Below are 14,411 nucleotides of genomic sequence, written 5' to 3' on the forward strand. Positions count from 1 at the left end.
TGTCGCCGATACCTGGATGTGGTCTTTAGAAGAGCGACCCGGGCTCTCTTCCAGGTACGACGACAGCGGCAGACGAACATCTGGGCAGAGGGTAACCCAAGGAACACTCGAAGGGCGAGAGACCAGTGGCCAAGCAGGGAAGGGTGTTACTGGCATATACCAACCACACAAGTTGCTGGCTCCAGGTGGGGAGGTTGGCGGAGACGAAGCAACAAAGAGCCGTCTCCAGGTCCTGATTGGCTCACTCCAACTGGCCATTAGATTGGGGGTGATAACCAGAGGATAGGCAGGCCGACGACCCTATGAGGATGCAGAATGCCTTCCAGAACCGGGAGGAGAACTGAGGACCACGATCGGAGACCATGTCGACCGGAAGTCCATGGATCCGGAAGACCTGCTGCACCATGAGCTGAGCCCCCTTCTTGGCTGAGGGTAACTTGGGAAGCGGAATAAAATGGGTGGCTTTAGAAAATCTATCCACCACCGTCAGGTGGTGTTGCCATCTGACGGAGGAAGACCAGTAACAAAGTCCAGGGATATATGGGATCAGGGGCGGTGAGGAACGGAGTGGTTGAAGAAGGCCAGCCGGAGTTTGCTGCAGAGTATTATTTTGTGCACACACAGTGCAGGCAGCAACAAACGCGGAGACGTCAGAAACCATGGAACACCACCAAAAGCGTCGTCGGATGAAAGCCAGGGTCCGACGGGAGCTTGGATGACAGGTCAGTCTCAAGGAATGTGCCCATTCCAGGACCAGGGAATGGGCGGGGTCCGGAACAAACATCCAATTAGCGGCTGGGAACAATGCGCCTTACGGACCAGGATCTCTATACCACAGACAAGTGCAGCCACCAGACAGGAGTTAAGGAGGATGGTCTCTGGGTCAGACAGAGTAGCAGCGAGGCTATACAAACGTGAGAGTGCGTCAGGCTTCACATTCTTGGATCCCGGGCGGTAGGAGAGAGTGAATTTGAAACAGGTAAATAACGACCCAAAGAGCCTGCCTAAAGTTGAGGCACTTGGCGGTGCGGAGATATTCCATGTTTTTATGGTCAGTCCACACTAAGAATGGGTGTTCCGCCCCCTCCAACCAGTGCCTCTACTCCACCAACACCATCTTGATAGTGAGGAGTTCTCGATTATCATAGTTCCTTTCAACAGGGGTAGGACGATGGGAGAGAAAAGCACAGGGGTGCATCTTTTGGTCCTGGGCAGAACGCTGGGACAGGATAGCCCCCACTACGACATCCAAGGCGTCAACCTCCACCACAAACAGAGGGGACAGGTCCAGATAGATTAAGATGGGGTCTGTAGTGAATCAATGCTTGAGGTCCGAGAACACCTGGTCAGCTGCTGGAGACCACGTGAATGGAACCTTGGGAGAGGTGAGTGCTGAGAGGGATGTGGGTTGAGGCCAATCCACCACCGCTCTCACCTTATCTGTATCCATCTGTATATGTCCTGCAGCGATGACGTATCCTAGGAAGGAGAGGGTAGAGCGATGCAATTCACACTTCTCCACTTTAACGAAAAGTTGTTTCTTCAGGAGACACTGAAGGACTTGTCAGACATGGAGGACATGCTCTTGAGCTGGAGGTACCTCTGTTGAGGTAGACAAACATGAACTGGTTCAGCATGTCCCGGAGCACATTATTGACCAGGGCCTGGAACACAGCAGGAGCGTTGGTCAGTCCAAATGGCATAACCAAGTACTCATTGTGCTCACTAGCCATGTTTAACGCTGTATTCCACTCATCTCCTTTCGTATCCGAACCAGATCATAGGCGTTCCGAAGGTCCAACTGTGAGAATAGGGTCGCTCCCTGAAGAGGTTCGAAAGCCTAGGAGATGAGTGGTAGAGGGTAACGTTTCTTAACCGTGATGTCATTAAGGCCCCGTTAGTCGATACACGGGTGCAGGGTTTTGTCCTTCTTCTCCACAAAGAAGAACCCTGCATCGGCAGGAGAGGCAGATGGACGAACATTCCCTGCAGCGAGAGAGTCCTCAATGTACTTCTCCATAGCCTTGGTCTCTGGACCTGACATGGAGTAAAGGGACCATGTTGAAGACCTCCCAGAGGTCCAGGTACTCCGTGGCAATGGCGGAGATATCCGAGGCTTCTCCCAAGCCTGCAGGAAGACATCCCGGGGCAGGCTGTGCCGACTTAAGGCAATGTGCATTGCAGAACGGGCTCCAACCCACGATAGAACCAGTAGCCCAGTCACTCAGGGGATTGTGCTTCTGGAGCCATGAATACCCCAAAACCATGGGTACATGGGGAAATTCTATAAGCAGGAACTGCATACACTCACTGTGATTTCCTGATACTCGTAGGTTGATAGGAAGCGTATTGCAGGTGACTCTACCAATAGAGCGCCCTTCCATCGCTCTGACGTCCATGGGAATGGAGAGGGGTTGAATGGAGATGCCCAGCTCCAACACCAAGGTAGCGTCGATAAAGCCCTTGTCGGCCTCAGAGTCAATGAGCACCCAAAGATATTTGGCCTGGTCACCCCACAACAGGGTGTCATGGAGAGGGGTACGAGTAAGGGGAGATTGGAATAACTTCGTATGGCTCACCAGAGTACTCGTACCTGCAGATGAGCCTGGTCTTTTTAAATGGACAGGTGGAAATATAATGTCTTGTAGTCTCACAATACAGACAGCTCCTGGTGCATCTAGCCCTCAATCTAGACAATCTAGCCCTTCCCAGAAGCTTGGGCTCTGGAGGAGGTGAGTCGACTGCCCTCTGTGATTCCCATTGGGCACTCAGGTGACATCGGATTCCCTCTGTAAGGTGGACATCGGGAACTTCCGGTATTCCTCGGAGGCGAGGTGGAAGCAGTGGGTGAGCGAGTGTGACCGGGAACAGAACTCCTCTCCCTCCTACGTTCCCGTAGCCACCCATTAATCCGTAAGGTCAAGGCGATGAGGGAGTCGAGGTCCATGGGAAGCTCCCGGGCTGCGAGCTCATCTTTAACATCCTCCGATAATCCGTGAAGGAATGTGTTGAAAAGAGAATTCAGGTTCCAGGCAATCTCAGCGGCCAACGTGCGGAAATCTACTACGTAGTATGCCACACTATGGGAGTTTTGACGCAGTTGGAGTAGCTTCTAAGCAGCCTCTCTCCCAGACAACGGAGAATCGAACACCTTCCTAACAAATTTCCCAGCTAATGAGAAAACAGTCATGATGTTTCATTTCAGATTTAACAAGACAACCGTGGGGCTAATTTGAATGGGCACCAACAGTAGATTTTTGGGGATCTTAATATCCGTACTAGTATGACTCATGTGACGTCACAAGGTTTTATAAGGGTTAGAATGAAAAAGAAGGTAGTAGACATGAGAGGAAATGGGACAATGTGCGTTATCTGAATGTTGCCCATCACCCCTGTAGACTCCATTCTGCTGGCTATGTTGACTGTGTTGCCCCAGATGTCATAGTGAGGTTTACGAGCACAGATCACTACAGCCAACACAGAGCCCTTATTCAGACCTAAGGGGGAGAGGTATGTTATGACACACACACACACACACACACACACACACGCAAAGCATGAAACTGTTGAAGGACTGGTTGTTGAGTTTGGTGAGAATTATTTACCATTATTTAACTAGGCAAGTCAGTTAAGAACAAATTCTTATTTTCAATGACGGCCTAAGAACAGTGGGTTAACTGCCTTGTTCAGGGGCAGAACGACAGATTTTGTACCTTGTCAGCTCGGGGATTCGATATTGCAATGCCTTCGGTTACTAGTCCAATGCTCTAACCACTAGACTACGCTGCCTCCCCAATGACCCTGCATGGCCAGAGCAATGTCTGCCAGGTCAGCTAAGTGCTGCCAAAGCTCTAACAATGAGTAGAGGAGCAATAGAGCCTTCATCATTATCCTCATCACAATCATCATCAACACCATCATCATCAACACCATTAGCAATGCTGTTATCCTCTACATGATCGTGTCCCCCCCGCGTGTCGGTTGAGCTAACGTGCTCTAATGTAATTAGCATGACACTGTAAGCAACAAGAACATTTCCCAGGACATAGACATATCTGATATGGGCAGAAAGCTTAAATTCTTGTTAATCTAACTGCACTGTCCAATTTACAGTAGCTATTACAGTAAAATAATACCATGCTATTGTTTGAGGAGAGTGCACAGTTATGAACTTGAAAATGTATCAATAAACCAATTAGGCACATTTGGGCAGACTTGATACAACATTTTGAACAGTAATTCAATGGATCATTGTATCAGTCTAAAACTATGCACATGCACTGCTGCCATCTAGTGGCCAAAATCTAAATTGTGCCTAGAGTCCTAAGTCATATGGCCTTTCTCTTCCATTTCAAATAATATTTATTTAAACGCATGCTTTTTTCTTTGTATGATCTTTTACCAGTTTTAATGTATTATATTCCCCTATATTAATTTCACATTTCCACAAAATTCAACGTGATTCCTTTCAAATGGTTTCAAAAATATGCATATCATTGCTTCAGGTCCTGAGCTACAGGCAGTTAGATTTGGGTATGTCATTTGAGGTGAAAATTGAAAAAAGTGGTCCGATCCTACATTGAGCTTGATTTGACATTCTGTATATTGAGCTCAGTGTTATCAGTTGCTGTGGTTACCGGATCTGTTTGTATTGTTCTCGAGTGTGACTCCATACAAAGAAGAGAGACCCGCCCCCCAACCCGACCCAAAGAAAGCATTCCTCCCACCCCTTCCCATCCCACCCAGCAACCAAGGTTGTTTATCAGTCCCCCTCCTAACCATCCATCCCCTGAGTCTCCCCTTACAATCCCCCCAATCACCCCCATCATCCCCCACAAAGACCAGAGACACCAAGTGCCACCCCTTCCTCGTGGGCCTGGATGCAAAGAAAGTAACAAATGTCTAAATAAATATATATTATTGGTTTGTATGTGTGGGGCTTCAGCAGAGACGGTTCTTTTCAGAGTCAAGTATACAGTATTTGTCCAGGCCTCAATTGTTCCTTGACGAGCACCATTCATTCTCGCTGGAGATAATTCTAATGTTATAACTTGTAATAGTAACTGTATCCACTGATTAAATGGGAGAGAGTGAGGTGATTGCCATCTTAGAGCTAACATCTTTTTTCTCTCGCAGCAGTACTGCCTGCCAGCAGTAATCTTCTCTGATTAATTGAGAGATTCAAGGGGCTATCATCGTTAAGTAGCATAATAGATGCAAAGCATTTCATATTTAAATTCATGCACTTTGAAATGAATTTTGTAACTTTGCCCCAAAAGCATTTAACCGCAGGGCACTCCCACATCATATGAAGGAATGTTCCTACCTGAGTTAGGGGACACAGTGAACAGTTGGGAGTTGGGGCCAATTTCATCGTAAAACGTTTCCTTGTTGTTAAATACCGTCTGTAAACAAACTTAAAATGTATAAATTGATGGTTTGGATTATGGGATGCAAAGGTCATATTTTTCCATATTTTGTTCCAGTTGAAGTGGTTGTTCAGATTCAATTAGATCTGTGGACCATACTTTTTTTAAATATAGATCAGTCCTTTTGTGAACCCAGATAATTTATTTATAAATACCATCATTGGATGGTTCGGTAGTTGGGTTTCGCAAGGGACTCCATAGGCCAGCATAGCTGACCTAAGTTGTAAATATAGAAAAAATGAGTTGCCTGGTAATGTGTATTATTCAAATCATGGAATGTTCTGCAACCATGACTGTCCATGACATCGTTAAGGGTACCGATTCCACATTTGGACCATTGGGAGGGATGCAAAAGGCCGCCCTCCAGATCGCAAAGCATTATTGTGAAATATTGGAGTATGGGCTTGCCATGTTGATTCTGTTTAATTTTTATTTTTTAAATTTTGAGCCAAATATAAATCGTGTTAGCAATAATAATAGGACTAAAGCAATATGCAGAAATAGCTCTGCAATTTCCAGGTTGCAAAAATTCTAATAGTTTTGCCTAATTTCTGTTTGCATGACAAAACAAGCAATGTACAGTGTAGAGAATCATTGTACCATCAAAACCTCTGTGAAAAACATTTTCAATCACCAAAAATATTGTATTTTCAGCTGTTTGAAGCTGGTGTACAAAACCAAAAGTGAAAGACACAAAAACTAAACCTAAGCACAAGAAGCATAGAAATAGCGCACATAGAACAGATATAAAGCTTCTTAGACTTGCTTTCAATGACAAATCTATAATTCACATTTATATGTGAATTTGGTTGGATCGCCCAAAAAGTTACATATTTCAGCTTTGACCTCTACGGGATCGGTGTCCCTATACCGGGAAGGTTGTTGCTAACGTACACCAATGTCACTAGAATGATGTAAGTAACAGCCAACTTTCCAGGACATAGACATGTCTTATATGTGCAGAAAGCTGAAATTATTGTCAATCTAACTACACTATCCAATTTACAGTAGCTATTACATTGAACAAATACCATGCTTTTGTTTGAGGAGAGTGCACAACAATAAAAAACTTTTATCACGGCAACTGGTTTGATACATTCACCTCTGACAGTGTCTCCTGACCCCTCCTGTCTCAGCCTCCAGTATTTATGCTGCAGTAGTTTATGTGTCGGGGGGCTAGGGTCAGTTTGTTATATCTGGAGTACTTCTCCTGTCTTATCCGGTGTCCTGTGTGAATTTAAGTATGCTCTCTCTAATTCTTTCTTTCTCTCTTTCTTTCTCTCTCTTGGAGGACCTGAGCCCTAGGGCCATGCCTCAGGACTACCTGGCATGATGACTCCTTGCTGTCCCCAGTCCACCTGGCCGTGCTGCTGCTCCAGTTTCAACTGTTCTGCCTGCGGCTATGGAATCCTGATCTGTTCACCGGACGTGCTACCTGTCCCAGACCTATTATTTGACCATGCTGGTCGTTTATGAACATTTGAACATCTTGGCCATGTTCTGTTATAATCGCCACCCGGCACAGCCAGAAGTGGACTGGCCACCCCTCATAGCCTGGTTCCTCTCTAGGTTTCTTCCTAGGTTTTGGCCTTTCTAGGGAGTTTTTCCTAGCCAACGTGCTTCAACACCTGCATTGCTTGCTGTTTGGGGTTTTAGGCTGGGTTTCTGTACAGCACTTTGAGATATCAGCTGATGTACGAAGGGCTATAAATACATTTGATTTGATGGTAAATTCAATTGAAATGTAGGAAATGGGTTCTACGGTTTGAACCCCTGATTTTTCTGGCCCTACACCTACCCTGCCATCTAGATGTGTAGGGAAAATAATGTATGACCTTCCTGGGAGTGTGTAAACCTTTATTACCATATAATTTGTGTATGTTCTCTATAGTTATGTACTTGAAAATGTATCAATTGATCATTTTGGCACATTTGGGCAGACTTGAATCAAAATGTTGTGCAGTAATGTAACACCATGCCCAAACCTGACCCGTTGCATGCACGAGCGTTGCTAAATAAATGTACACATACATGTTATTCAATCATTGCACCCACACTGCTCGCGCGCAACACAACTAGCGTCTGTGTTGCCGGGCGCTAAAATAGGTGATTCTATTTGTGACGCAGAACTCGCTGCAAGTTCTGCCTCTTCCATCTGCTCATTGGTTTTTAGAAGCATGTACCCATGTGGGTGATTGAAATATGAACTGAGGTCGGTTGTGGCAATGTACCTTATATGAAAGTTAGTTTCCAATCGCCATATAAAGTACAAAGAAGAAAAAGTTTCCTGGAAGGAGGAGAAATGACTGGAAACGATTCGGTTGACCGCTTTATGTTTGGATTATTTGTCAGAGTAGAGGACCTTATGTATTTCAGGTAAAATAACAACTCAATATTTATAACCCAGGACAAATGATCTATCAACAGAAAGCTAGCTAGCTAAATATGACAAATTAGTTAGAAACTACAAGCTAGCAAGCTACATTGCCATAAATGGTTAATGCTTTAATGCTTTTCGACCTGTCCCCAAATTAATTCAATTGGTTCAGAGTTTGTTTTGATATTTCAATCTACGTGTCGTGGTCGCGTTTGGTGTAGGGGGACAAAATCAATTTGCACACGATGGCGCATGCGCAAGTCCGGCATAGTGGAAACTGGATCAGTCTGAAACTTTGCACACACACTGCTACCATCTGGTGGCCAAAATCTATATTGTGCCTAAACTCCTATGTGATTTTATGGCCTCTTGCATTTCAAAGATTATGATTTTTTTTTATTTATAGAAAACGCATGTTTTTTGTTTCGTATTATCTTTTACCAGATATAATGTGTTATATTTTCCTACGTTAATTTCAGATTTCTACAATTTTTTTCCAAAGCAGTGGTTCGCACTTTCAGTTTTGCGCGAATGGTTCCATCAATCCACGGTTTCTGATTGGGGAATGTTTTAATGTTTTAATGCTTGTGGGTTATGCTTGTGGGTACAACATCACCGATGCACTTGCTAATGAACTCGCTCACCGAATCAGCGTATTCATCAATGTTGTTGTTTGACCCTATGTGGAACATATTCCAGTCCACGTGATCGAAGCAATCTTGAAGCGTGGAATCCGATTGGTCAGACCAGCGTTGAACAGACCTGAGCACAGGCGTTTCCTGTTTAGTTTCTGTCTATGGGCTGGGAGCAACAAAATGGAGTCGTTGTCAGCTTTTCCGAAAGGAGGGCGGGGGAGGGCCTTATATGCGTCGCAGAAGTTAGAATAACAATGATCCAGGGTTTTACCAGCCCTGGTAGCACAATCGATATGCTGATATAATTTAGGGAGTCTTGTTTTCAGATTAGCCTTGTTAAAATCCCCAGCTACAATAAATGCAGGCTCAGGATGTGTGGTTTCCAGTTTACATAGAGTCAAATGAGGTTCGTTCAGGGACGTTGATGTGTCTGCTTGGGGGGGAATATACACGACTGTGATTATGATCGAAGAGAATTCTCTTGGTAGATAATGCGGTCGGCATTTGAATGTGAGGAATTCTAAGTCAGGTGAACAAAAGGACTTGAGTTCCTGTATGTTGTTATGATCACACCACGTCTCGTTAATCATAAGGCATACTTCTTCTTACCAGAGCGCGATGCGATAGCGTGTCTCGAGTGAGCCATGTTTCCGTGAAACAAAGAATGTTACAATCTCTGATGTCTCTCTGGAAGGCAACCCTTGCTCGGATTTTGTCTACCTTGTTGTCAAGAGACTGGACATTGGCGAGTAGTATACTCGGGAGCGGTGGGCGATGTGCCCGTCTACAGAGCCTGACCAGAAGACCGCTCCGTCTGCCCCTTCTGCGGCGCCAATGTTTTGGGTCGCCGGCTGGGATCCGATCCATTGTCCTGGGTGGTGGGCCAAACAGAGGATCCGCTTCGGGAAAGTCCTGGTCGTAATGTTGGTGAGTTGACATTGCTCTTAAATCCAATAGTTCCTCCCGACTGTTTGCAATAAAACCTAAGATTTCCTGGGGTAACAATGTAAGAAATAACACATAAAAAAACAACATACTGCATAGTTTCCTAGGAACGCGAAGTGAGGCGGCCATCTCTGTCGGCGCCGGGTGTTGTTCAATTCAATAAAATAAAATGCACTTACAACATGTCTACAAAGGACTATAAACACAGCATCAATATAACATGAACTTGAACATTCACCTCTTGGAGAGAGAAAGCGAAACCAATTACTTGGATTGACAAAGGGTCAAGAAGTATGGCACCTTCTTTCTCCAGCCTTGTGTGAACCTGCAGGCTGAGACATCAGTTCTGCCCTGCAGCCACAGTCATAAATTACTCTGCGCATGAGCAACCTCCAAGAACTGTCTGGCATCACGGAAAATGCTGCGGTAGCGTGTGCATGCAAAAGACAATGCCCGCCAATACAACAACCAAACTACTTCTGCAAAAGCACTTGTGCAACCAATACAACAATAACATCAATGGCTGTACGGAATAATACTACAAACAACAAACAAGAGAGATGCTAACGAGCAAGGGGGAAAACGCTGGTAGGTTTCACAAAACAAAACAAACTGGCAACAGACAAACAGAGAACACAGGTATAAATACACTGGGGATAATGGGGAAGATTGGCAACATCTGGAGGGGGGGGGGGGGGTGGAGACAAGCACAAAGACAAGTGAAACGGATCAGGGTGTGACAGTCAACAGAGAATAAATGTATTTTAAAAAACCTGCGTTGGGCTGTGTGGACTAATTTGAGTAAGTAAGTCTTCGAGACTGGACAACAATATTTTGAAAACAAATGAATATCTGTGTTTATCAAAGATAGGGGGCAATAATGAAAACACTGGGTAGCAGCTTACCCTTTTTTTTTTAAATAAAGCTAAATTAGTGCTGTATTCACATCTCTCCCAAATGAACCTTGTGAACAGCTGTATTAATCATTTTGAGCAATAGTGGACCTAATTGATTCCAACATTGTAAATAGACCTTAGGAGGAATAACTGGCCCATCCAGGTGATTTGCCTTTATTCATGCTATCCAATGCCCTTTCGAGTTCATTTAAAGAGATTTGGGCTCCCAGCGAGGTGTCTTCCTCTGTTGAAAGAAGAGGAGTTCTTAATTATTTTAGAAAGGACTTAGTCTGGCTTGGTGTGGATTTAAAATCAGAGGTGTACAGTTCTTTATAGAAGCGGGAGAATCTTTGATTCATTTGGGTTCTGATCGTATTTCCCTGTTTCAGATTCAATAGTTGCTATATCAGCTAATTGATCATTACTGCGTACCTTGTTGGCCAGTAAACGACTGGGATGATTACCATGGACGTAATGGTTGAGTCTAACTCGATGGATGGCAAATTCTGCTCTCTGTCTTATCGATAAATTAAGTTCTGTCTTGACTTTGGAAAGAGTATAGCTACCAGGTCTGAAAACAGTGTTCGTTGTGAACTTAACAATGACCTTAACTTGGATCTCTAGGGGCGCTATTTCATTTTTGGATAAAAAACGTTCCCGTTTTAAGCGCAATATTTTGTCACGAAAAGATGCTCGACTATGCATATTATTGACCGTTTTGGAAAGAAAACACTCTGAAGTTTCAGAATCTGCAAAGATATTGTCTGTAAGTGCCCCAGAACTCATTCTACAGGCGAAACCAAGATGATACGTCAACCAGGAAAGGAGCAGAATCTCTGAAGCTCTGTTTTCCATTGTCTCCTTATATGGCTGTGATTGCGCAAGGAATGAGCCTACACTTTCTGTCGTTTCCCCAAGGTGTTTGCAGCATTGTGACGTATTTGTAGGCATATCATTGGAAGATTGACCATAAGAGACTACATTTTCCAAGTGTCCGCCTGGTGTCCCTGCGTCGAAATTGGAGCGCAGAGCCAGGTCCAATTATTTTTCCATTTGAGAGCAAGGAGAAACCAGGCTTCCACGAAGGATATATCATCGAAGAGATATGTGGAAAAACACCTTGAGGATTGATTCTAAACCACGTTTGCCATGTTTCAGTCGATATTATGGAGTTAATTTGGAAAAAAAGTTCACGTTTTGAGGGCTGAATTTTCGTTTTTTATTTTATTATTATTTTTTTTTTGGTAGCCAAATGTGATGTACAAAACGGAGCTATTTCTAATACACAAAGAATCTTTTTGGAAAAACTGAGCATCTGCTATCTAACTGAGAGTCTCCTCATTGAAAACATCAGAAGTTCTTCAAAGGTAAGTTATTTTATTTGAAGGCTTTACTTGTTTTTGTGATAGTTGCCTGCTAAATGCTAACGCTAATGCTAACGCTAAATGCTACGCTAGCTAGCTACTGTTACACAAATGATTGTTTTCCTATGGTTGAAAAGCATATTTTGAAAATCTGAGATGACAGTGTTGTTAACAAAAGGCTAAGCTTGAGAGATAGCATATTTATTTCATTTCATTTGCGATTTTCATGAATAGTTAACGTTGCGTTATGGTAATGAGCTTAGGTCTATAAATAGAATCCCGGATCCGGGTTTGGTCGTCGCAACAGGTTTTAACAAACATTTCCCAATCTGATATCTCCTTTAATTGTGATTTATTCAAGTTTTTTTTTAAAATAAAACCTTTGGTGGCATCTCATAGAATCCGAGGGTCATCCACTGAATTTTTATTGATCATTATTAATTTATTTAGTTCAATTTCAAATTGATCACAGAATGTAGGATTTTGTAGTAATGAAATATTGAAATGCCATCTTGTGGCTCTTTCAGGAGATTCTGAAATTTGAAGTTGGCAGTAGTAAGCGTGGTGGTCAGTAAAGTGCATTGATCGAATTTCTATTTGCTTGATTAAAGACATGTAGATAATAGTATGTAATCGATTTGTGAGATTGATTTATGCCTGTTTGAGTAGAAAGTGTACTGTTTTGCTTTAGAGTTATGAGCTGACCAGGCTTCAATGAGGTTGTAATCAGAGAGTATATGCTAGAGAGCCTTGGTTGCTTGTGGATTATTGTTGTTCTTATTAGATTTGTCTCGCATGTACAAAATGGCATTCATGTCTGTCCCAATAACCAGATGGAATTGCAGATATTTATGAATTTGGAGCGTACACATTAATAAAGGCAATTTTCTTTCCATTATGGATAACTTTAGGGAAAGTGATTCTGCCTTCTTGGTCTTTACCCATGATGGGGGGAATCTTATGGTATTGAGAAAGAAAGAAACTAAAACATGAAATAAGTAAACATGTACCCCTTCAGACCTTTAAATGTAAGTTTGCAGACTTGATGAAAAGAAGAAGAGAAAAGAAGTAGGCGAGATATAACAACAGATTTGCAAGGCTAAAGAGTCAAATAGGATGGCTGTAGGAGTAATAGCTTTGATTGATAATTGATCCATTATCTTCATTATTATTAGGAATATTGTAACGGCATTCTTCCTCCTCTTCTGAGGAGGAGTAGCGAGAAGGATCGGAGGACCAATGCGCAGCGTGGTAAGTGTCCATAACGTTTATTTTAAGATATAAACTGAACACTATGAAATATAAAACAATAAACATGAACGAAAACCGAAACAGTACCGTGTGGCGACAAACACTCACACGGAAACAAACACCCACAACTCAAAAGTGAAACCCAGGCTACCTAAGTATGATTCTCAATCAGAGACAACTAACGACACCTGCCTCTGATTGAGAACCATGGCTGAACTCAAAACCCCAACATAGAAAAACACACATAGACTGCCCACCCCAACTCACGCCCTTACCATACTAAATAAAGACAAAACAAAGGAAATAAAGGTCAGAACGTGACAAATATGGTCTAAATGACTTTAAACATAAAGTACCCTCAATATGTATTAAGCATTTAGGTGCTCTATACTATGTACAAAGAAAGAAAAAAGTAGAGTGTATGTGCAGGAAATGCAGGCTTAAATCTTCACAATAATTAATCATGGCCTGTAGCCAAGTCCTCCTGGGAGATACATTCAGAAGTGTAAACAGAGGGGGACAGCCATGAAAAAAAAGGATTGTGTGGTATCCCATTTGGGACTGGCCATCTATTCTAAACAATTTAGCCCACTTAATGCGCTGTAGCCCCACAAGGAAGCAGCCCCAGTCTGTCTGACACTTTAATATATTGTCCATTGTTCATTAATTGACGTGAAGTTATCATTATCTAAATGTCCTGGACCATAGGCAATATAATGAGAATGAAGTCCAATGTTCAGCAATAATAATAAGTGTTCCTTTTACCCAATTGAAGGGTGTCCTCGTTGTTTTATGCTGAGGGCAGCATCACAGCCATGGGCTAGACTGCATGATTGTGCATGGACAGAATACCTGAATATATTTGTCGGCTTGTCCCTTTTGTGTGTTGGGCTTGATGTGTTTCTTAAGGAAGTATTGAGCCTCCTTGGCAGTGGAAAACGTGTGTTGTATTCTGGAAGGTTATGATGAGTTTTGCCGGGTGGATGAAGCCGCATCTCAGGTTTAGCTAGCAAAGCTCTGATCTCACCTCATTGTACTATAGGTCGTCATCTGTTTCAGCAGTTCGGCACTCAGATCTGGGTAGATGCTGATCCTCTTCTCCACATAAGTAAGAGCTCCCGATTCCCGATTGAGACGAACAATTTGCCGTTTGACTTAAAAACTGTGGATTCCAACAATCATACACTGGGATCTGTTCCGGAGGGGACCCATGCGCCTTGCTTCTCCAGACAAAACATCTCATAGAAATCATTGGTCATGAAGGATGTTGGGTTGCTCACTTCCATGCCAGTTTCAAGTCCTATGACCCGCACATTGAATTCACGGGAATAATTTTTGAGTGATTGTGTTTTCTTTTTTAGGAGATTGATTTCCCCTTAGCTTAGTTTGCGCTGTGTCCAGATCATGGAGTCAACCCTTTGTCACATTGGCCGAAAAATGGGGAAGCTCGCAAGCCGAAGAACACCATCCCAACCGTGAAGCACAGGGGTGGCAGCATCATGTTGTGGGGTGCT

Source organism: Oncorhynchus clarkii, chromosome 8 (assembly GCF_045791955.1).
Source record: "Oncorhynchus clarkii lewisi isolate Uvic-CL-2024 chromosome 8, UVic_Ocla_1.0, whole genome shotgun sequence".
In the NCBI taxonomy this organism is placed as follows: Eukaryota; Metazoa; Chordata; class Actinopteri; order Salmoniformes; family Salmonidae; genus Oncorhynchus; species Oncorhynchus clarkii.